At 37.0% G+C, this 24175-nt stretch overlaps 1 long non-coding RNA gene across 1 annotated transcript; it reads right to left on the bottom strand.

The window, feature by feature from the left end:
- Positions 1-207: 207 nt before the first annotated feature.
- LOC125249956 lies at positions 208-14353 on the bottom strand. The gene is made up of 3 exons (XR_007180697.1): positions 13692-14353; positions 970-1078; positions 208-845 (listed from the first exon to the last, which is right to left on the bottom strand). It is a non-coding gene; the product is annotated as an uncharacterized LOC125249956 (long non-coding RNA).
- Positions 14354-24175: the final 9822 nt, after the last annotated feature.

The following is a 24175-nucleotide window of genomic DNA, read 5'->3' as shown; positions in this document are numbered from 1 at the left end:
AATGTACATAACTGATTAGAAAAAAAAAACTAAGAAAAACTAAGAAACAGAGTTATTTCAACAAAAATACATCAAATGTGAAGTGTCACACAGGGAATTGTGGGAACAAAACAAACAAAAACAAAAAACAAAACAAATGTAGGAAGGAACAAAGAAAGAAAATAAATCAATAAACTAATAAATAAATTCCCAATTACCACTCCCATATACCTATTTTAGAATTTATAGTCATAATTATTAAATTAATATATTTTAAAATTTTCAATGACCATTAGAAAATTAAAAAAATGTGGCATTGTTGGGAAATATATCTTGATGTACATATAACCATTTTGTTATTTATGGTAAATCTCTCTGTCACACACAGATTCTCAGAAAATGGGCCTTTTTCTCAGATTGATTGTAGTCACTGACAGGATAGTGAGGTGAACGGCCCCTTTGACCGGACCTGGCCGTCAAATAATACAGATATGAACGTCAGCGGAATAATTGAAGAAGGTGTTTTATATGTAGAAGACAGAGAGGGATGAAGTGGAATTGAATCTCAAAGAAAATGAGAAGGGGGAGTGAATCTCAGGAGACAAGCGCACAAAAGCTCCGCCATGTTTGAAGAAAATAGAGGATAATTAGAGTGGTCAGTACTTTCCCCAGACTGGAACACTTCTGTCTCTTTCTCACACACACACACACACACACACACACATGCAATCACACGCAGCAGAAGATAGCACATTCTATACACGCTGACAGGCATAAATCAGTTGGCTTTTGAAGCTCCCATGAGCAGTTTATGAAACAGCCTACAGTGAATACATATCACTCTGAGGAATAGGCAGAAGATCACCCTGCACCAAAAAAGAAGAAGAAAAAAGAAAAGCCACTTTAGTGCATGCTTCACATATCTCTTTGACTTGCTCTTCAAGGGGACCAATTTTAACCAATTTTGCTAAAACAGGAGAGCTCACTCACTCACATGTCTGCCCTCCCCTATTTCAGCTGTTGTGAGAGCTAAAATGGTCTCTTCCGAGTTCCTCCATCACAATTGAAGGGTAGAGAGAGCCCCACGCTGGCACACGGTCTGGAATGAAAGAAAACATTCTGTCTTCAGATCGCCTATTGATCCCAACAGCAGTCCCCACCGGCCTGTCCACATGACAGTAACTAGTCTCCATGACAACAGCATTTCAGATGCAGATTCTTGTGGGTTCTACCTGTGAGAATAAAACCCCACCTATTTAGCATATGCCCAGTCGAGGGGTTACAATCTCTGGAACAAATAACCATTTTACGGACACTGTTTTTCCTCAAAATGTTTATGAATGTACAATACCAGTCAAAAGTTTGGGGTCAGTATAGGATTTTTTTTTAAATTCATATTTTCGTTTAGCAAGGATGAATTAAATTGATCAGTCGTGACAGTAAAGACATTTATATTGCAACAAAAGATTTCTATTTCAAAAAATGCTGTTATTTTGAATTTTTGATTCATCAAAAAATACTCAAAGAAATGTAAAGGTTTCCACAAAAATATTAAGCAGCACAACGGTTTTCAAAATTAATAATAAGAAGAAATGTTTCTTGAGCAGCAAAGATTTCTGAACAATCATGTGACACTGAAGACTGGAGTAGCTGAAAATTCTGCTTGGACATCACAGGAATAACAATTACATTTAAACATATATTATAAAAGAAAACAGTTATTTTAAATTATAATAATATTTCACAATATTACTTGTTTTACTGTATTTTTGATCAAATAAATGCAGCCTTCACAGCAAAATCCCCAGAGTTAAATCAACTCTGCTCAGAGTACATATGGTCCCTCTCTAAATAGTGTTAAAGTAACACTGAAGCAGAGTTAAAGTTAATGAGATAATTAAGCAATTAATACGGCTGTGACTTAAGTCACTTGTAGTTATTGTGTTCTTATTTCTTCAGTGATTCTGCTTGTTAACAGCAGGTGTTCATCACTAATGCACAATCATTACTTAATTAATTGGTTTATTATCTCATTATCTTTAACTCTGCTTCAGTGTTATTTTAACACTATTTAGAGAGGGACCATATGTACTCTGAGCAGAGTTGATTTAACTCTGGGGATTTTGCTGTGTTGGTGAGCATAAGAGACATTTTTTCAAAAACATTAAAAAATGGTTAAAAAAGTGGTTATTTGTGCCATTGAATCAGTCAAGTCTGAATAAACAATTCATGAATAAAGGATCTGTAATGGTTCTTTGCAGCAAAGAATCTTTTTCTTATCAGTTGTCTTTATGGTTCTCTGGATATTAGAAAAGCTCTCTTTATACACCAGACAAAAGTTACAGTAGGACACACTCTTTCTCTTAAAAACACTTTGATATAAAATCCTTTAAAAGGATTTTAGTTTTGTAAACAAAAGTTGACTTTGCTTATGTAGCTAGGCTATTTCTTAGCAAAATGTAAAAAAGTAACTAAATTTTTTTATTTTTTTATTTATTTATTTATTTTGCTGGGTCATTTTGTACTTTTTATTGTTATTTTTCACAATGTTGGTTAGTTTTAATCCAGTGACAGTAGAAATCATGCACAAAACTGCCCAGCCTGGTTTGCCAAACTGGACTAAACTGGATCGGTAATGGTTGTTTTGTCTTCTGGCCTGAGAGAAAACTTCCTGAGGTGATCTTCCTGAATAATTTTAAGGTTTGTAGCTATACATTTGTATAAATAATTACTTTACAGACAAAAAATGTCTGTAGTTTCACTTTAATTAAATTCATCATTGTTTGCTTATTTTACATCCGATAGGCTTGCGTTGCAGACCGAGCGAGAGATACGATGCGGCCATATTAAAGTTTCTTCATAATTCAAAATATGATCAACTTTGTGTACGTAGATGTGTTGGGGAATTATGCTGAAATGAATTAAATGACTCGAAAAAAGATTTGTTCATTTTGATGAAAGAGATTCAAAGATTTGAGTCAGTAAAATGATCCAAACTTCCCATTACTGCTGGATTGCCAATTGGGTTGTTTTTAACCCAGCCATTTTTAGAGTGAAGGTTTAATCCATTAACATTAGTTCTGTCATGACAACTCTCGGAGAGATGCAATTTTAGTGTATTTGGTCTTGGTGGAATAGATCTGCTACTCTGCTGCTGCAGAGCAAGTAACAAGACTTGCTACTGCCAAATTATTCTTTGACAGCAATGCCATAGAAATATACAGAGCTACCACAAAAATGGAAGTTCAAAGACAATATTATAAATATGGATGCACCGCTACCATTTTTTAAGGACTGAGTATGAGTACTGATATTTTTTTTCTGGTACTCGCTGATACTGATGCCTATACATTTATTAATTTCTTTTCTTTTTTGGTGACGTGGCAGTTTTCCAAGTACAACACAGTGAGACTAATGAATGTAGGACAGCTTCTTTATTAATACTCTAATGAAAAAAGTAATAATTTGTATGTGCTTGTCACAATGTCCAATAACCTTCAAATGGCATAATTAACAAAGTCATAATAATAATAATAATAATCAAGTCTTTTTTAACCTGCTTTTTAAAAAGTGCTAAACTATTATTACAGAACATATAACATAACACTGTGAACCAATGTGTATATATTAGGGGTGTAACGATACGCTCAGGTCACGATACGATACGTATCTCGATACGGAGTTCACGATACGATACGTATCACGATATTTTGAACAAAATGAAACTGAAATTCAAACAAGATTTATTAAAAAAACATGAACAAATTTCAATAATTTTCCTTGTTGTACATACAAGATCACATTTCAATAAAATAAATAAATATAAAATTTTAATAAAAACCTTCTGTATTCAAATTAACAGTTGAATAGGGCTGTCTGTCACTGAAAAAAAATGTTAAATTTAACATGAACTTAGAATTATGAATAGGGGCCGTTCACATATCGCGTCTAAAAACGCGTGGAAAGCGCGGCCGCACCGCTTCTCCTTCTTTCCAAAGCGCTTGCGCTCCCGTGGCGTCGGTCGTTGCTATGCAACCATGAACTGAGCTCTCTAAGAGGATCAGGATGTTTCTGCAAAGGATAAATGATTTCTAGCCCTTGCATTAGTTTTACTACGAGATATATTGATGGAGATAAGATATAAAAACCACCATGTACAGCTATGATCAGCTGTTCGGCTGAGCTTTTGATGTTTTGTTACGGAAAGGCCATAGCTGATCGGTTGATTCTTGTCACACGACCTGCGGTGCGCTTGCGGCATTCTGAGAAGTTGAGAATTGCACGCGCGTCGCGACCGCGTTGATCCCTTTATGAGCGCGTCTGCCGCGCGGCTACATTTGAAAATAATAACTGACTTGCACGCGGAAAAGACGCAATATGTGAACGGCCCCACAGAACTTCTTAAAGCAAAGCATCGCAAGCGTCTTTTGCTTTTCTGTGAGCACAGCCGTTGCTGTGCACTGCGGTGAAAGAAAGCCACGACGTTTCTCACGCGACCATGCAAGAGACTGACATGAGAAACGTTTAAACCTGCTTGCAAGATTCAATGTGTGCCCGAAACACTTACTGAACTAGAGAGCTGATTGAGACACACCATTTACGATAAATCGTTACACCCCTAATACTTATAGTAATTTAAAAAATGTGGTAGCATTGGATCTGGACAGGAAGGATAACTCTGGGAGTTGGAAGGGGTGTGTCGCGATTCTGCCTTCTCACATCGCGATACAGGTTCGTGGACCTGCGTATCGCGATTTCGGTTTCATATCGCATATCGTTACAGCCCTAGTATATATATATATATATATATATATATATATATATTTATATATATATATATATATATATACGTTCATTTAACATATTTTGTTGTTTTATTAACATTAATGACAGACAAATATTTAATTCGGCTTCTCTCCCTTTAAGACCTAATCCATGAATGTAATATACTGACACATATCCTGTTTTCACCCACCTGTTTACGTCCCCTTAAGCCATAACCGACTGTATTTTTGTGAGATACTCCACACGATGGATGTTTTGACAAATATTTGTCTATTTGTGCATTTGACCATTCAGGCACAAAGAGAACTGATCGCGCGCTGTCTGAGAGAACTGGGATCACACGCAAGAAAGAGAGAGTGCTTCTGGTCTGTCATTCAGCGCGATTTGCATGCAGTTCGCAATGTGTCGGCTGTCATCAGTAATTCTGAAGTATTTCCACACCCCTGAGGCTGACATTGTTTCTGCTGCTGCCGATGTCTCTGTGCACGGAAAATTCTGTCAGTTACGTCACAAGGTATCAGTCTTTGGTATTGGGGGTATTTTTCCGAGTACAAGTGCTTGGTATCGGGCCCGATACCGATATCGGTGCATCCCTAATTATAAAGATGGCGGCACGCTTGTTTCTCTGGCACATAAGGTCTATAACATACATGAAATAACCCCCATCGCAGATATATACAGGTGGAGCTGGGGAAGGAGGAGGGTTTCTAAAAGTTCAGCTCATTGGCCACTGATGCAACAGCAACCAATCAGCTTTGCTACATAGATAATCAAGTGATTGCTACAAAATGAATTAGATCTATCAGCCTGCACCATCTAGAGTTTCATGCCAGAACTAGGTATTTACTGCATGAGTCAATAAACAACATTTTTTGTTAACTTTTAAGTTTTTTTTTTTCATAATACATTAACTATTTCTTTAAAATGTTAAAAATGTATTAGTATATGAAAACTGCAATAACCCAATATTAATAAGTAGCAGTTCTTCTATGTATCATCTACAGAGAAATCATTTGAAGCCCACTTGGGTTCTTTGAAGCATTAGTAGATTTCTACCAGTAAGAACTCCTGTGGCATCAGGTTACAAAATTGCTTTTGCAACCTCTATGTTTGAGTGTCTGCTGATGCCTTCTGCTGATCTCAATTCAGGCATTAGATGACAGAGGGACAGTGTAGGTAGAAATAAGTCCTGTGGTCCTCCATCTCAGCCCTCCACTTCTCCACTAGGCCTAAATCTCTCAGTATCGATTACCCTGGAAGAGTGCAGGTAATAGAAGATAAGTATGAAGTCAGTGGCCATGAATGCTCCCCTCACTCATGATCACACAGGCAGCGATAGAATTTTTTTCCTGCACTAACAGCTTCCTATTGCTATGAGCTTTTACAACCCGAATCTTAACCTTGATTCAAGGAGAAGCAGCCAGGACGTCCTTCACCGGATGAGCCCTTCCTTTAACCCTACAATGTATGACCCTGAGCAGAAGGTTGATCAGCAGTCACAGAACCACACAGCGCTCTATACGCAAGGTAAATAGCGGCTGATAGCCTGCTGCGCAGAGGGCACTGAACCGATGCGCTTGCTCTTTCCCTCTTTCTCTTCCTCTCGCTGATTTCTCAAACTCGTATCTGTATCAGGAACAGCAAACTGAAAAGGCAAATTGCTTTGTCACACCCAGACATGCTTGACTACACTGAATAATTGCACTGCAGCGCTGAAAAAGAGCTGTTTTCCTTTTATCTAATGAAGCCCTTAAGGGGAGGGGAGGCGGGTTGTTGAGAAAAAACATATTGGTGTCTATGTGGGGGTGAGAGATGTATCGATAACAGTGGTACACCGTAATATGTTGATCGCTCTGATCTACGTACAACTTGGTATGTGTCCAGCTGCACTGGTTCAGTAATCCCAAGGGAATAACAGACAGCACTGGTCTTCAGACAACAAGCCCTAAGATTTGCTGACGCTTCATTCTACACACTGATACCTGCAGGGCTGCTGAGAGAAAGATAGGATGAGCGTGAAAGAGAAATTGAGAGAGAGAGAGAGAGAGAGAGAGAGAGAGATGATGCCAGAGCCAATGGTTCAATCAGACCACTGTGGTGTTGCTTCTTGGCCAGAGGTGACTGTCGAGTATTCACTCTTAAATATATAGAGGAAGATAGAATGAAAAAAAGAAAAACAGAAGTGAGAATGGCGGTGAGTGATTGCATGCAGGGCTATAAATGTACATTTATATTCAAACATATTCAATTAGTAAACTACAGGAATGAAGTGATTAACCCTAAAGAAACACAGAAACAGAAGTTGTTGTGTATGAGCAGATAAAAGACTGGGTTTGCCAATTATTTTATGGCAGTGTTCTACAGGGCGCATCTGTTCATTTTATGGTTTTGAAGTTGCAACTGCTTAGAGCTTGACATTATGATTACAAATTTTCCAAATATTAAATTCATATTAAATATTTAGTAACACTTTGTTTTAATGTTTTAGACATTCTTCTAACTATAAGTAACTTTGCAAATACTGTACATGTGCACTAACTCTCATTAGAGTATTAGTAGACTAACTGCATAATATCTGCTTGCATTTTATTTTGATGCTCCCCATCAGACATTGTACTGACTATAAGTAACATTTCAACTGTCAATTATATTAACCTGAACCTTAACACCTAACCCTAACCTAACAGTCTACTAATACTCTAATGACTGGTGGGTCATGGTCATGCCATGTTCGTTTTGGTTTTCTTGGACTTTTAGTTTGATACATTCAGTCACTTGTGTTTCCTTTGTCTAGTTTCCCGCCACAAACAGTCACCATGGACACTCATCACACAGTTTCTCACAGCTGTTTGTCATTATAGTTAATTATCTGTGTATTTAGTTCCCTGGTTTCTGTTCATTGTTGTTGGGTCTCGTTTGTGTACGGATGTGTGTTAACTTCCTATGCCTGTGGATTTATTAAAGTCAGCCTTATCTTCATTCTCTTCGTGTTCACGTGAGTTGTACCAAAGACTATAGAATAACACAAGACATGTCACTCGTATTGTTTTGAATGGGAGAAAGTGTAACGCGCAATATGGCGGAATAAGTCCCGCCTTCTAAATAAGAGCGAATCGCCGACTGATAAAGTCATCGCGTCACTTCAGCGGCCGTTAGAATCACCGGTTTCTATAGAAACAGTCAGACGCTCGCCTCTGAAGAGACCAGTGCCCAAGGAAGTCGACCGGAAGTTGAAGTCGGCCGCGTGCCGCCATCTTGTAGCAGAACTTCACTTGCGTTAGCATCCCATTGACTCCCATTCATTTTGGTGTCAATTTGACAGCGAATAACTTTACATCTGAGGCGTTTAAAGACTCCATTTGTCCATTATTTATTTCTAAAGATACACGACAATGTATAAAGGGCTCCATTACCTTCTATGTTACATTATGGCCCCGTAGAAACAGTTTTTGTAAAAATAGGCTAACGATTGCGTCATAACCACTCGACTCTCTGTCGCACAGTAGAGAAATTACCGTACAGACAGGAGGAGAAGCTCGCAGGCAATAGTATGCATTAACTTAATATGGCGTACTGGCGTTACATTTTAAAATACTATAATTAATCAGAATACTTACTCCAGCTCACTCACGCCAAAGAACTCCCCGCTCAAGCTCACCGTCTCTGCAAGATTAATGATGGCAGTTTGCACGCACAGCTACTAGAAGATTTACATCTGTCAGACAGGTTGCTGACGTCATCAAGCTTAGTTTGAGTCTGCGCGTCAGAAACGGAAGTGCTAAAAATCGCTAAAAATGGGCTTCACTTGTCTCAATTGAGTTCCAATGGGGTCGCTGTGTCCATTTCTTTTACTGTCTATGGAAGAGACGCGCATTTAGGTCTGCGCATGCGCATTAGCTTGATCCAGGCTGAAAAATCGTTTTTTTGTCATGATTCGAGCATTTAGAAACTAAATTTATGTTGTTGTTAGATTTCATTGGTGATTTCAAACATGAAATTTAATCGTAAGGTTGGCGAACAGTTTTGGAGAATTTGATGTTTCCCCATTCAAAGAGATTGCATGATGCCCAGGATGCCCGAGAGGCGTTTCAAAGATGGCCGCCGAGTGAAATGACTTGTCTTAAAGGGACTTTGGTTATACCAGCACAGTCCCTGACAACATGTAGCCTAGTTGCTAAGTTAATTATAGTTAGTAAGACTGTCTAAAGTGGACCATCGAAATAAAGTGTAACCAAATATTTCACCAATTTAAGATTTCAGCGTCTCATGTTGAAGGAAAGAGTAAGCTTTTTTTTCTTAGATTAGCTTGTTTTTTAATAATTCATACACTATACCATTCAAAATATACAGTAAAATATAACATATTATTACTTAAAATAAGTTTTCAGTTTTAATTTTTGTATTTTTACTATATTTTAACCCTTTGTTTTAATGTCATTGTTACACATTGCATGTACAGTATTTCCTATAGTAATAACAGTCAATTATGCATAATTACAAGCAACTAACACAAACCCTAACCCTAAATCTACAGTAATCACATGTAGAGAGAAAGAGAGTGAGCATGAGGGACATTTGTAGAAAGACTGTTGACAGAGAGATGGCTGAGCTATTACAAAAGAGGAAAAAGAATAGCCTATTGAAAAAGGAATTGTTACTATCAGGTAAGAGCAAGGACCCGCATTAAAAAAAGCTTTATAGTGCTGGAGAGATTTTAAAGAGTGGAAAGGCGTGAAAACAGACACTAAGGTTGCTTTGTTTCTGCTCAATATGTGAGTAATATGCTCGATATGTTTTGGTTTTGCTATGTTTCACAGAACCAAGACATGTTGTCATATGCTGCTGTTGCTTTTGTTGAATCACAGCTGATTCATCTATACTAGCGCAAGCTTTTTGATGCAGCAGCTGTTAGTCTTTGCATATGTGTTGTATAGCGTGTTTGTGGAACAATGAAGGGAGGGGTTTGTTTGTTTGTTTGTTTGGGAATTCAAATATCAACAGCGTTTCTCAGAATACTTTTTTGCAGGTTTGGGGGAAGTTACTTTTAAAAGTAATGCTTTACAATATTGTGACTAACAAAAAAGTAACTGTGTTAGTTACTTTTAATGGAAAGTAATGTGTTCTGTTAGATTTGTGTTACTTTTTCTCACCTAGGCTGGGCTTGCTTGTTTGTTTTTTCAAAATAAAAAGTTCTATTTTTGGCAAATGTTAAGGCCCTTTCACATCAAAAGTGAAATGAATAACCTTCAGGCTGAAAGAAATGCAAATTCGCACCTGCTGGGCCATTTGCATAAACCACTTAGACTAGTCTTAAAATTTAAGACACTAATGTTTTTCTTGAAGAGTAGTCCTAAATCTGGATTACAGAAGAATAGGACACAGGAGAAGAAAGTTCAACACTTTTGCTTCAGCAACAAAAAACAACAACAGGGTTGTTTATGTGACATGGCATTTCACTGTCACACAAGATAAAAATGAATATAATTAATATTGTCATAATTTAAAATGCAGTAAATGGTTCTTTGTCTTACATGGACCTGTTGTTATAAAAACTGTTTTGTTATTAGATTAAAAAAAAAAAATAAAGTTTCAAAAATATTTGCTCTGTCAAGGATTCACAGTTCATTTTGTTTTTAAAAAAAAAAAAAAAAAAAAAACATGTTGATATTGTTTGTATCAATTTAATTTTCTTTCTTTTTTGATGCATTCAAAGTTAAATAAAAAAATACTTTAATGTACTTCCCCTCACTCTCTTTAATGCAATAACTACCATTTTTGTCCTTTAACAAATTTGTTTTCATCTCAAAATATCTTAAAAGAACACTTGAGTATAGCAGTAGGGGAGATATAATCATCACTCATCTTAAAATGGTATAATTTTCAGCAGTTTTGAAAGGATGACAACAAAGTTTCTCATATTTATTGAAAATGTCCAACAAGTCATAAAGAGAATGTGAAGCGGAGTGCCTGCAACCCCTTCAGCTGTGACTTATTCACGATACAGCACTAGCCTCGAGTACCTTATTGCTTTTATAAAACGGTTACCACACAATACAAATATTAAAGCAAAAAATATGTATCAATGCAACTTTTATGAAGTAAACTTTCACTAAAGCCTTCCTTCCGCCGTAAAAAATATTCCTTGACCGTGAACAGCAACAGAAGTTACATTATTACGCCATTAGATGGCGGCAAAGACTGTCTTTATGAGTGCGTCAGTCAGTAGCGAAGACTTTTACATTGAAAAGACTGAATTGATGTGAACATGGAACAAGACGCAACTGACAAAAGCTTTGACTAGCAACTGTCAGTCATGGGAATTTCCCTTAACTCTTAAAGGTGCCATCGAATTGAAAATTGAATTTACCTCGGCATAGTTGAATAACAAGAGCTCAGTACATGTAAATGACATACAGTGAGTCTCAAACTCCATTGTTTCCTCCTTCTTATATAAATCTCATTTGTTTAAAAGACCTCCAAAGAACAGGCGAATCTCAACATAACACCGACTGTTACGTTACAGTCGGGATCATTAATATGTACGCCCCCAATATTTGCATATGCCAACCCATGATCAAGGCATTACACAAGGGCAGCCAGTATTAGCGTCTGGATCTGTGCACAGCTGAATCATCAGACTAGGTAAGCAAGCAAGAACAACAGCGAAAAATGGCAGATGGAGCAAAAATAACTGACATGATCCATGATTACATGATATTTTTAGTGATATTTGTAAATTGCCTTTCTAAATGTTTCGTTAGCATGTTGCTAATGTACTGTTAAATGTGGTTAAAGTTACCATCGTTTCTTACTGTATTCACGGAGACGAGAGCCGTCGCTATTTTCATTTTTAAACACTTGCAGTCTGTATAATTCATAAACACAACTTCATTTTTTATAAATCTCTCCAACAGTGTGTAATGTTAGCTTTAGCCACGAAGCACTATCAAACTCATTCAGAATCAAATGTAAACATCCAAATAAATACTATACTTACGCGATTAGACATGCTGCATGACGAACACTTTGTAAAGATCCATTTTGAGGGTTATATTAGCTGTGTGAACTTTGTTTATGCAGTGATAGAGTCGAGAGCTCGGGAGGGGGCGGAGAGCACGTGATTTAAAGGGGCCGCAACATGAATTGGCACATTTCTAATTATGCCTCAAAATAGGCAGTTAAAAAAATTAATTTAAACAAATCTATGGGGTATTTTGAGCTGAAACTTCAGACACATTCAGGGGACACCTTATTACATCTTATATTACATCTTGTAAAAAAAAAACGTTCGATGGCACATTTAAAAGGACAAGATAATACATCTGACATTTAAACAGATTTTTTATTATGAACGTAGGACTGACCTGAAGGAAAATGCTAAATCTGAATGCAGGTAATAAACTCGCTCACTCGATCTCTTTCTCACAATACTCGTCTACATAATACTGTAAGCTTCAATGAACAATATCAATTGAGAACAAACAGTTTACGTTGCTAAGAGTGGCTGCTTATAGAGTGTTGTGTAGTGATACACAGAACCGTTGGGTGAAGTGGTATAGCTGTGGTTTATCGTTAATAAAACAGTTATTGACCAATCAGAATCAAGGACAGGATCTAACCGTTTAATAATTTGAAATAAATAGCACTATATGAAAATAAGCGTCTAAAAATAAAGCTAAATCTCTCTCATGCTATTTGTGTTATTAAGAGTTTTTTTCTTAATTTTTGCTACGTCACACCATAGGACACATTTAGGGTACAGTTCAGTAAAAATGTAAAAAGAATGAATCAATCAAGTTAGTGACCATTTTCTCAAAAATCAAACTTCACACCACATAGATATATGTATTTTTCTTAAAAAAACCCACACACAATTATGATGTTTATCTAAAGTCATTTTTTGCTTATTAGTATGGTTGAATCGGATCATTGAAGGTCAGCAGCAAAGACATTGGTTAATAAAGTGCAATTAAATACATAAAGTATATTTGTGTTATTTAACATATTTAATTATTGCAGGTTTTTGTGCAAGTGAGATGAGTAAATGTCTGTTCACATTTAGTCTAGAACTCCAATAACCATCATGTTCACACAGTGCACACAACACCTCTGGACTCCTGATATCTCTCAACATGGGGTCAGGAGAGCTGTCAGTCAATAAATGGGAAAAGATAGTAACTTGAATTACTTATTTGAAAAAGTAACTCAGATATTTAGTTGTAAATTTAAAAGAGATGCGTTACTACTATTACTTGGAAAAAAGAAATCTGATTATGTTACTCACGTTACCCCCAACATGCTTATTTGTGTAATTACACTGTAACAACGACACATTAAAACAAATTGTAACCTATTATTTCACCCATCTCATTTCTCATTTTCTAGACTAGAGTGAAAAGTGGCACAGTTTACCCCACTCTCCGTTTTTTGCATCCTGATTATGTAACGGCCTTAAGTGTTCCATTACTCCCCGCGTCTGCAGAACAGCTGAAAGTGAGAGCAGAGGAATTCCTCCATCAGAATGCAGCACTGTCAGCCAGCAGGGGAAGTGCATCATAATGACTGTTTAATTACTCTCCCTTTATCTCTGGGGTATAAGAAATGCAGGGAAAGAGGGAAATTCGGCTTCTTTCCGGGCTGATGCTGTGAGTTTCGGGGAAGGTTTGCGGATTGTGCCGACGGGTTTGAAGCGATTGTTCCGTAGCAGAGCTGTAATTAAACCATCAGTGACAGTTTGGAGTATTTAACTTCATAATGAGCCCAAGTGCGTGGAGTTCAGTGCTCTGCGGCTAAGCTCCTGTAATCGCTACTATCTGCTTAATTATGTAAAACCATTCTTTTATCCCCCAGCCCCTTTCTCTCGGTCTGCTCATACACACAGACTCAGTGGGAACAGCCATGGAAAAACATACCCGATTCCGACTAACCTCTAAGGACACGGCTTCACTTCCGGGCAAAGCTGAATGAAGAAGCAAGGAAATTTAGTCTCTCTTTCACAGTTCTGTTGTTTACCCCCGTCTGCCTGTGAATCAGTTCTTGCGACACCAGAGAGGGAGTGATGTCATAATCTGGAGAGTGTGTTAATGGAGCTACGGCCCTTGGTTTACAAATGCCGTTGCCATGCCAACCCTAATAGCCCTTTACAGAATCAGTTGTCATATTTGCATGAACAATTCCCTTAAAAAAAGAAATAAAAGCATGTAATTTCACAGCAGAATGCCCTTTATGACCATACGTCTTCAGATGGCTATTACTGTTACCCCAGGTTTGAGAAATGAGGGGCGCAATCACCACCAACGTAACTTTGACATGAGGGGCGACTGTCAAAAGACCTCCAGTCAGATTTTGACATCAGCGTGCATTAAAATGACATTCTCTGGGTTGTTGAAAACACAGGAAGCCTATTTTGAAATTAAAATTCATGGGGAAAAAAACAAAACATGAAATGTCTTCTGTTTCAATGGAGCAGAAAAAACGACAGAGAGAATTGCCGACAGCAAATAACTGCAGGTTTCGGTTGGCAGCGAAAAACAGAGTTCTGCATTTTCTCATATCCCATTATGTTTCTTTCTGCATCCAATTAGACACAAATACAGGCTATCGAACATACCCCAACAAGACTGAAAATGTGCCTGTGGTGTTCAGAAATCATGGGTCTAGATTGAAGCACTGATTTTACTGATGAATGTGATTAAAACAGTCTTGTGGAGTTCAGTGTGTGAATGTCTTTCTTCAAAGAATCAATCAGCAAGCAGCAGTGAACCCACAACAATCCTTATCTAAGTGCAGATACGTGTTGTTTACTCATCTAAGTTCATGGACACATACAAACAACACATCGGTGCACTGCATCTCAATACTTCTGAACTTTGTTCGCCCTTGCCCCAGTTGCCTTGGTTACGAGCAGGTACTAAATGTGCAACCGCCCATGGGAGGGTGTGAAACGCCATGTTTGCTTCTGTCTGCCGCCGGCCGACGAGCAATCTGCCTCTCACACCTTCTCCTACTGGGACTGTAATGGACATTGCTATGGCAACATACCACTTCTTATACCTCTTGCCCCATAGGAGGGCAGTGGCTGTACGGTGTGACCAGATCTGGGCTTCTTATGACCCAGAAAAGTATTGCTGTGGTTTGCAGATGGGACTGAGGAATGACCAGTTGTCTCAATATCAGCAAGAGAGTGTCACTGAAAGAGAAATAATTCATCAAGTTGATGCGGTGTTCCACTCAGAGTTGGATGTTTGATAATCCTGGTGATTCTGACCTTTCTGACTTCTGAATCCTGATGATTCTGGCTTCTGGTCTTATAGCCTTCTGTTTTCTGATGCTGGGAAGATGATGTATAAAAAAGCAATGCTATCATTTGTTTTGTAAGTGTACCTCTATCAACAGAGAAGCCATGTTTTCTTTTTTTTAAAGTTATATTTATGGGCTTTTTCTGCCTTATTTGGAGATGACAGTAGACCGCAGACAGGAAAGCATTGGGCAGAGAGGGGGGGTAGGATCGGCAAGGGACCTCGAGACGGGAATCAAACTCGGGTCGCCGTGAACGCATTTGCGCCATATGTCGGCGCACTAACCACTAGGCTATCGGCACTGACAGAAGCCATGTCTTACAAACCTTTTTAAGCAAATGTTTGCCAAACAAGTTTTATTATTTATATTCTACACTGTAAAACCTGATAAGTTAAACCATTTGAGGAAACCGATTGCCAAGTACACTGTTAGCCGGATAAGTTGAATTTACTTAAAAAATTTGAGGAAACTGGTTGCCCTAAAAAAAAAAAAGTAATGATTAAGTAATGTGAACTTAAAAATTCAAGTTCATTTAACTTAAAATGTTTTGTAATATTAATTACTTTGTAGTTATTACACATAGTATATTTAAGTTCAATGTACTAAGCAAGTTAATTTATAGCAACTTCTATTTTACTACAAAATTAAGAAAAAAAGCTAATAAAAGGTACATTCATTCAATTTTATGTTTTATTTTAATTCAATTCCAAATACAACAACATTTCATGTCCTGAAAACATTTCCTTATAAAACGTGAAAAAACTAGTTTTAACAAATCAGCTTATTGTTAAAGCACATAAATAGTCTATCTCAGAATCACAACAAATTGCATCAAAACTATATGGTTTGTTCACACTCCTGAGTTCACAATAGTGGCAGTATTCCATTTTAGGTGCCAGCTCACATTTTCCTAGGTTGAGCATTACCTGCTGAATAAAATATAAAGTATTTTTCATACAGTTAGGGTAGTCCAGTTGCAGGGCATAAATCAGTCAGAAAAAAGGACACAGAAGTCCTGAGGTTGGTCGGTTCATCCATCACCAAACATCCTTCCAAGACGATCTTCACTCATGATGGGTTTAGCTGAGCACTTTATAGATCAACACAGAGGATTCTCACTGGAGTTTGCCTGTATGAGTCCTTGTCAGCTGCAACCTAGCAGAGGAAGACAAAGATCGACAAAGACATTATCATATAATAATGCATCAGATAATGGTATTGTCAAATACTCCATGCACCAATACATACCTGGTTTACTGTAGAAAGAGCTGGCCATTGAAGTACCATCGGGCTGATGTCAGGCTCGTCGTTGACAACTTTTCTGTGAGAAGCAAACATTAAAGTTAAAGTCTTGATAATGGCACCTGATTTTATGGTTTACATGTAATTGTGCACTGTGCAGTATGCAGATTAAAAAAATAATCAGCCAAAGAACAGGTCTCAGTAAACCCACATGACATACAGCTGATATGGGGTTTTTGGTGAAGGCTGTATAAGTGTACATATTGTGCATAATGTGTGATATAAATGTACATGTATATGTTCCAGATGTAAACAAGGAAATTGTTCTGTTCTTGTATAACTTCATTGATTGAGCCTATAATGTTTAAATAGCTGAGCTTTCTTTTCACAGTTATAAGGGCAATACTTACTCTGTGTTCACACCAAACGCGAATAGAGCGTCTGGCGCGAATGATTTCAATGTTAAGTCAATGTAAAGACGCGTTTACGCGCGTCTGGAGGTCTTGCGGCGCGAATGAGGCGTTTAGCGCGGCGCGGAAGACGCGAATTCGCCTCATTCGCGCGTCTAGTTCGCGCGAATGACGCGAATTGAGCGTTTCGCGCGATACGCGCGATACGCGCGAATGGTGCTTTTTGTGCATTTAGCGTTTGACGCGAATTCGCGTCTGACGCCCGAGTTGAAAAATTTGAACTTTGGCGTAAATTCGCGCCGCGTTAACCAATCAGGAGCCTGCTTATTGCTGCTGTGGCGGCAGGCCCGCCCGGAGTCACTCATTCAAAATGGAGGAACGACTGATATTATCAGTGAGCAGTCACCCAGAGATTTATGACACAAGTTCATACTTCAGACAGGAATAAAAAAGGACCTCGCTTGGAAGAGTGTTGGTGAGGAGATTGGGCTACCTGGTAAGTTGTAAATACACATTTTACTTTTGAGTCACGTACGCCTTCCCGCGACGCTGACCCCTACGCCGCTGTTCTGCTCTCCAGAGCAAATACAAAGCGGTAGCTCTCTCGATGAACGCACGATCAACATCAGCCATCTTGCAAACAGACAACCGCCTAGCACTTGCCCCTCCCACAAGAAGCGGATTTCGCCTCGGACGCGCGTCAATTTCGCTTCAAACGCTTGTTTTTTACGCGCGTCTATTTCGCTCTAGACGCGCGAATGCATTCAAAATGTTCAAGCGGCAAACTAGACGCGGTAGACGCGAATTTGACGCTCTATTCGCGTTTGGTGTGAACGCAGCATTACACTTCCAATCCAAAGCATCTCTTCTTGACCTGCAACACAAAACAAGATAGTCTGTTGTTAAGAAAGCTATAACTAGATAAAACAGTATATCCATCTGTTTTTGTTTTCAACTCGTTAATTAACTTTAACTTAATCTTTCAATCAATAGCCGTGTCGAAATAAAACACGGTCGTTAAATTACTGCACTCACCATTTTCGAGCTTCATCCTCTCTCCTCTGCTGGAACCGCGGAGGCGCTTCGGTAGCGTGGCAGCCATTTTGGGGTGAAAATACCAACTAGACAATAGAATCCATTACATTTTAAGCACCCAAAAATTGGCGAATCTCACAGCCAAATCAGAAACGCAATAGAAAATTTCTCAAATTGAGTAAATTTTATGACACCTACAGTAACGTTGTATTGTCTTAACCTATTTATGTTTTATGTGATCAGTTGTGTAATCCAACCATTTATCCATCTGAGGTAACGTAGTTAGCCTACTTTATTGAGCATTTCCATTTTATGCAACTTATATTTACTATTAATAGTAAATTAATGAATTAATAAAGTTAAGATCATTATGTTTGTAGCGTGATCCAGGGGATTAAAACGTATATAGGCAGACCTAATGGAGTAATATAATAATAGTCCATTAATGTACCAAAAACATATTTAAATCAGTTCATGTGAGTACAGTGGTTCAATATTAATATTAAAAAGCGACAAGAATGTTTTTGGTGCGCCAAAAAAACAAAATAACGAATTATATAGTGATGGCCGATTTCTAAACACTGCTTCAGGAATCTTCGGAGCGTTATGAATCTTTTGTGTCGGATTCGGATCACGTGTCAAACTGGCAAACTGCTGAAATCATGTGACTTTGGCGCCCTGAACCTCTGATTCGACACACTGATTCATAACTCTCCGAAGCTTCCTGAAGCAGTGTTTTGAAATCAGCCATCACTAAATAAGTCAATATTTAGTTTTTTTTTGCGCACCAAAAATATTCTCGTCGCTTTATAATACTAATATTGAACCACTGTACTCACATTAACTGATTTAAATATGTTTTTAGTACATTAATGGATCTTGAGAGAGGAAATGTCATTGCTCCCTATGGAGGCCTAGGATCCACTGAGCCAATTGGATTTCAACTAAAATATCTTAATTTGTGTTCCGAAGATTAACGAAGGTCTTACAGGTGTGGAACGACATGAGGGTGAGTAATAAATGACAGAATTTTCATTTTTGGGTGAACTAACCCTTTAATTCATGCTTAACTAATGCACAGATAATTATGAGTTGTAAGATATATTACTTAATCTATTCTAATCAGATTCTTTAGTAGTTGCTGAAGTGGTAATCATTAAAGAATGGTTTGTTTCTTCATACATTAACTTATGATTATCTGTTTATATAACATGCTTTGGTAAATCCCAATTATGACTTTTTTTGTAATAATATTGACTTTTTATCATAATTATAGGACTGTTTTAACTGAAAGCAATTTGCACTAACATATCTTAAAACATGTCAGTGCCATTGTTTTGTCTCAAGATGCACACCAGTAATGTTTTTTTTTCTAAGGCGTGTTTAAAAAAGCTTAAATATCCTAATTGAACTAAGACATAATCCTAATCTAATGTCTAATGTTCTATATGTCATTTTTCTGATTTACCAAAGCCTGATTTTTTCTTATGTAGCAGAAGTGGCCTTCCATAAATGTGCTATGTCCTTAGTATGCTGAAGTATAACCGCATGTTGGGCTTTACTGACAGTGTTTGACATTTGCTTGGGAAAGTGGAAGTGACCGGAAGAATGCTGATGGTGCTGAGACACAGTTAAGCTGCTCTCACACAAGGGGTACACAGCAGCTCAGACATCTTTCAGACTCCAATGCATCTTTTCTACCGTATCAGGATGGGCCCAAAATCAATGCACAGTCTTTGAAATGAACAGGTATCGATCTGTTCCTGTTTCCACTGTTCAGTCCTCCTTAAAACCCACTGCATTACCCTCTGAAGGCAGCCTGCTGTTGGATAACTAGTTCTCACCATTTTCCACTTCATGTATGTCATTTAGAAAATAATTAAGCTTTTGCCTTTCAATGGTTGTTAGTTTTGTGTTAGGAACAATAACTGCTTAATACAGCTTCCTCCTGCATAGACACACACACTCAAACAAACAAACACACACTAAACTCTAGACATTGTGTCCTGCAGCCTTCAGTATACAAAGGGACTATCTGCCACCATCAAGGAGTCAGAGAGAGATAGTGGGGAAAATATAGACACTTTAGCTTCATGTCCTCTTCATAGTGTGCAGCCAAGTGTGCAAAAACAGAGAGAGAGAGAGAGGGAGAGAGAGAATGAAATGCCTCAGAAATCACAGAACTTTTTCTAACTTTTCTGCCCACTTCTCTCCCTGTGTGTGTGTGTGTGTGTGTGTGTGTGTGTGTGTGTGTGTGTGTGTGTGTGTGTGTGTGTGTGTGTGTGTGTTTGTGTGTGTAAAATAATGTTGCTTTTGTCATGCATATTTAAGAATGCAGATAGATATAGTGAGCTAATTAGTGTTTATCTGATATGCAAACAAGAAAAAAGAGCAACACTTTCTGCAGCTTCTTAAATAATATCACTACTCAACAGCAATAAAGAGACTCCAATCTCTGCAGTGCAGTTTTGCCATTCAGTTATTCTGGCATTTCCTATTAAAGCAGTAAATAAATGTACATAAGTAAATGATCCATCATAAAGGTCTGTGACCTTCACATTAGTGATCAACAAGTAGGCCTACTATGGCCATTATATGTTTATCGTATTTCTTCATAATTCATAAATAATGCATAGGAGTGGCAGGCATTTGCACTAGAGTTTGATTCAGGAGTGTGTGTTCAGGCGTCTTTTTTTATTAATGCACATTCATATTGCTTGAGGGTAAAAAACATAATCCACCCTGTCAAAACCCAGGACAATCAAAACCCTACCACAAACTCCAACAACATCTAGAGGTTCTGCTTCTCCTCCTCCTTACCGTCTGTCTCTCAACATTTTTTATTCTCATTTATTTATTTCATATACAAAAGGAAAGTGTTACTGTGGAGAAAATGTAAGAAGACTGCAGTGTGTAACATTGGTGCAACTGAAGTGAAGGTATACAATGTGTGTCAGAGCTGCTGCACCAAATTCTGCACCACCCAAAAAAAAAAAAAAAGTTTTTTTTTTTTTTTGGTAAGATTATTAAATATTTTTGAAAGAAGTTTCTTGTGCTCACCAAGACTTGTTTTCTATTGTAGTCTTCAGTGTCATGCGATCCTTCAAAAATCATTAATATGCTGATTTGATGTTTAAGAAACCTTTCTTGGTATTATCAGTGTTGACTTCTGAATTATCAGACGTTGCATCTGAATTAGTAAAATTACATGCATGCATTACTGCATAATTAATGTTTAGATTAAAGGGTTAGTTCACCCCAAAATGAAAATTCTGTCATCTTTTACTCACCCTCAAGTTGTTCCAAACCTATTTGAGTTTTTTTCTTTTGTTGAACACAAAAGAAGAAATTTTAAAGAAAGTTGGTAATCAAACAGAGTCTGAGGCTGATTTGGGGCTTGGAGAAGTTTTGACATGCCCTGCCATTTGTGCTTTTTTCAGTTGTATTTTTCAGTTTTTACACTGTATTCAGCACAAACTAGGCTACCATAATATGTGAGGAACATGTATGTACATGTTTGTATTTTTGAAGGAATAACGTTTATGCGTGGTTATTGAAAAAACAAAAAACTTAAGTCACTGAAATAAGGCCAAAAAAAGTATATTAAATCTGTGTTCACAAGACTTCTGAGTATTGGAGGTTGTAGACTAGAGTTTTTGCTTCAGAATTATGTAAAAATGATGCTGCCTACTCCTTCATATAAAACAATATATTGATTTAGTTTTTGTAAGACACTTTTTTGTCAAGAAACACAGTATGCGTGGAGGCGTGAATCATCATGAATAATGGGCCATTTACACCTGAGAAGACAAAATAATCACATAATAATGACCTGAAATGACTTGCATATTAATGAGGCCTTTCAGTCAGGTAGGCTGTGAAAAAAACCCTCTGTAATAATGTCTCAGCTCATCATTAACAGCAATACTGTGAAATATTATTACAATTTAAAATAATGGTTGTGATGGAAATATTTTATGTCAACATGAAATGTACAGAAAATGCAGACTAAGGATGCTCAGGTCAAAGACCAGTCACATGATTAGCTTAGATCATTACAAACCAATCACCAGAACAAATCACAGTGATGAAGACATTGATTTTTACTCAACTGTAAGACTTAAATGTGCATGTATCTTTCTATTCATTGAGACTCACTTGGTTGTTGTGACCAGTGATCTCCCGGCCGTAAATAAAACTTCATTTCTACAAAGAGCAACTTGGAAGTCGTGTCAGGTATATGCTGCGCAGCTAAATAGAAGATCCTACGCTCAAAAGACAACAAATGTAACAGCCAAGTGTGATTGAGGTAGTGATAGTAGCTTCTTGACGGGACGCCGTCACCATACTTCAGGGAAGTATTGTATTGTATTGTAAGTATTCAGGAATTCAGGGAATTACCTCGAGATACTGTAGTATTGTATTAACAACTAGGAGTTGTTTAAATTGTCAGTGGTGAAGTCAGATATGTATTGAGAATTTCCACGACATGGTATTCTATTATATTCTTTAAAATATAATGTATTTCTGTGATGCAAAGTGTCTGAACAATTATGTTACCTCTATGGCATTTCATATAGGCTTTTAGCTTAAAAGCATGCACATTTGGAGAAATATTGATGGATTCTTATATATTTATGTAAATTTTTTATACTGAGAAGTAATATTTATTGTCATCACTATGAATGCTGGATACTGTGTTTTCAATTCATACTTGCAGCCGGAGGGTACTCTGTACACGTTTAGGCCACAAATTCATATAAAGAAGAAAAGGAACTAGGAAGTAACAAAATGTCTTCTAGAGATCGCTAACCATGGCTTTAAGAAACCTTTCTTGGTATTATCAGTGTTGACTTCTGAATTATCAGACGTTGCATCTGAATTGGTAAAATTATATGCATGCATTACTGCATAATTAATGTTTAGATTAAAGGGTTAGTTCAACACAAAAGAAGAAATTTTAAAGAAAATTGGTAATCAAACAGCTGACATAACCAATGACTTTCATAGTAGGAAAAAAAAAATATTATGGAAGTCAATGGCTACTGTCAACTGTCTGGTTACCAACTTTCTTTAAATATCTTAATTTTTGGGTGAACTATCTCTTTAATGATTTAAAAATAAAATTTTGTTTATTGAACATTTGTATAAAATTAATATCACTTGCAATCCTGCTCATATTTATGAAGGCAGCTTTCTTGCTCTTGTGGTATTGCCTGAAATCAAATCTTTGCAGAACTATGACAGGAAACACTGGCATCTAACAACACCTTGGGAAAAGAAAACAGTTCATTTAAAAAAAAAAAAAAAAAAAAAGAAAGCATATACATATAACCCAAATAGAAATTAAAAGAATTATTGAATAAGCAAGTGTCCTCTGTGTTCTAAACTCCTGAAACATTGGTGTCTCATATTTTAGAGCGGTCAATGCAATGTGGGAAAGAAATTGATCAAACAAATTCATATTACACTCAAAAAAATAACTCTTTGAACGAACATAAAAAAATCATGGAAAGGATTTCCACATGATTAAGTTGCTTTATTTCAGCATTATGCAATTCTGTTATTCCAATTTAATGTACCTACGTTGGGTCAACTTAATTTATTAAGGTTGATTCAACTTATTTACTATGGTTGGGCACAGCTTGACAAAACAACTGACTAAGGAAGAATCTATGTAAAATAGTTATGTCCAACTTACTCAATTCAATCATGGACAGTGGTTCCACATGATTGAGACAAGTAAAATCCAATAGAATCAACCATGTTAAATTAACTAGAATCAATTGTGTTAATTTAAAATAAACATAAAAAGCAATAATTACATAAATAAAAAATAAATTGTTTTCATATACATTGATTTTTACAATTAATTCTTCTTGTTTAATTTTGTGATTTATATAACTTTGGTGATGTTCTGTGTCAGAAATCTAGATGTAATACTGGATTCATCCTAAATTGTCTTAACCAAAAACATTGTAAAGCCTAAATTGATCATAAGTCCATTGGTGGCAATGGTTTTACAATCAACAAAGGCTTACAATGCTTTTGGGAAATGCAACCCAGTGCACTACCACAGTGATTATTTTCTTATTAAATTAATTTGAAAGTTTGTTAGCAGGTCCTCATCCCAAGCACAAGTGCAACAATTCACCACAATGGTAACCCCCAAAACTATTAATTAACAGAAACTTTTAAATACAAACATAATAGAACAGAAAACATTAAAAACTCTTTCCATTTTCTCATCTTCCTAAAAACTGCTTAAAATAACACTTTATTTCAACAATTACACTCCTAGTTCAGCCCCTTTGCAAAGCATGATGGGAAGTGAAAATCCTGTTTGATTGAGTCCTGGTTGGGTTTACTTGATTGAAACATGTTATTTCAATATGAAAACATCAAGTTAAGTCAAAAAGTAATCG

Source organism: Megalobrama amblycephala, linkage group LG1 (genome assembly GCF_018812025.1).
Source record: "Megalobrama amblycephala isolate DHTTF-2021 linkage group LG1, ASM1881202v1, whole genome shotgun sequence".
Lineage (NCBI taxonomy): Eukaryota > Metazoa > Chordata > Actinopteri > Cypriniformes > Xenocyprididae > Megalobrama > Megalobrama amblycephala.
This window is presented reverse-complemented; position numbering and strand designations above follow the sequence as displayed.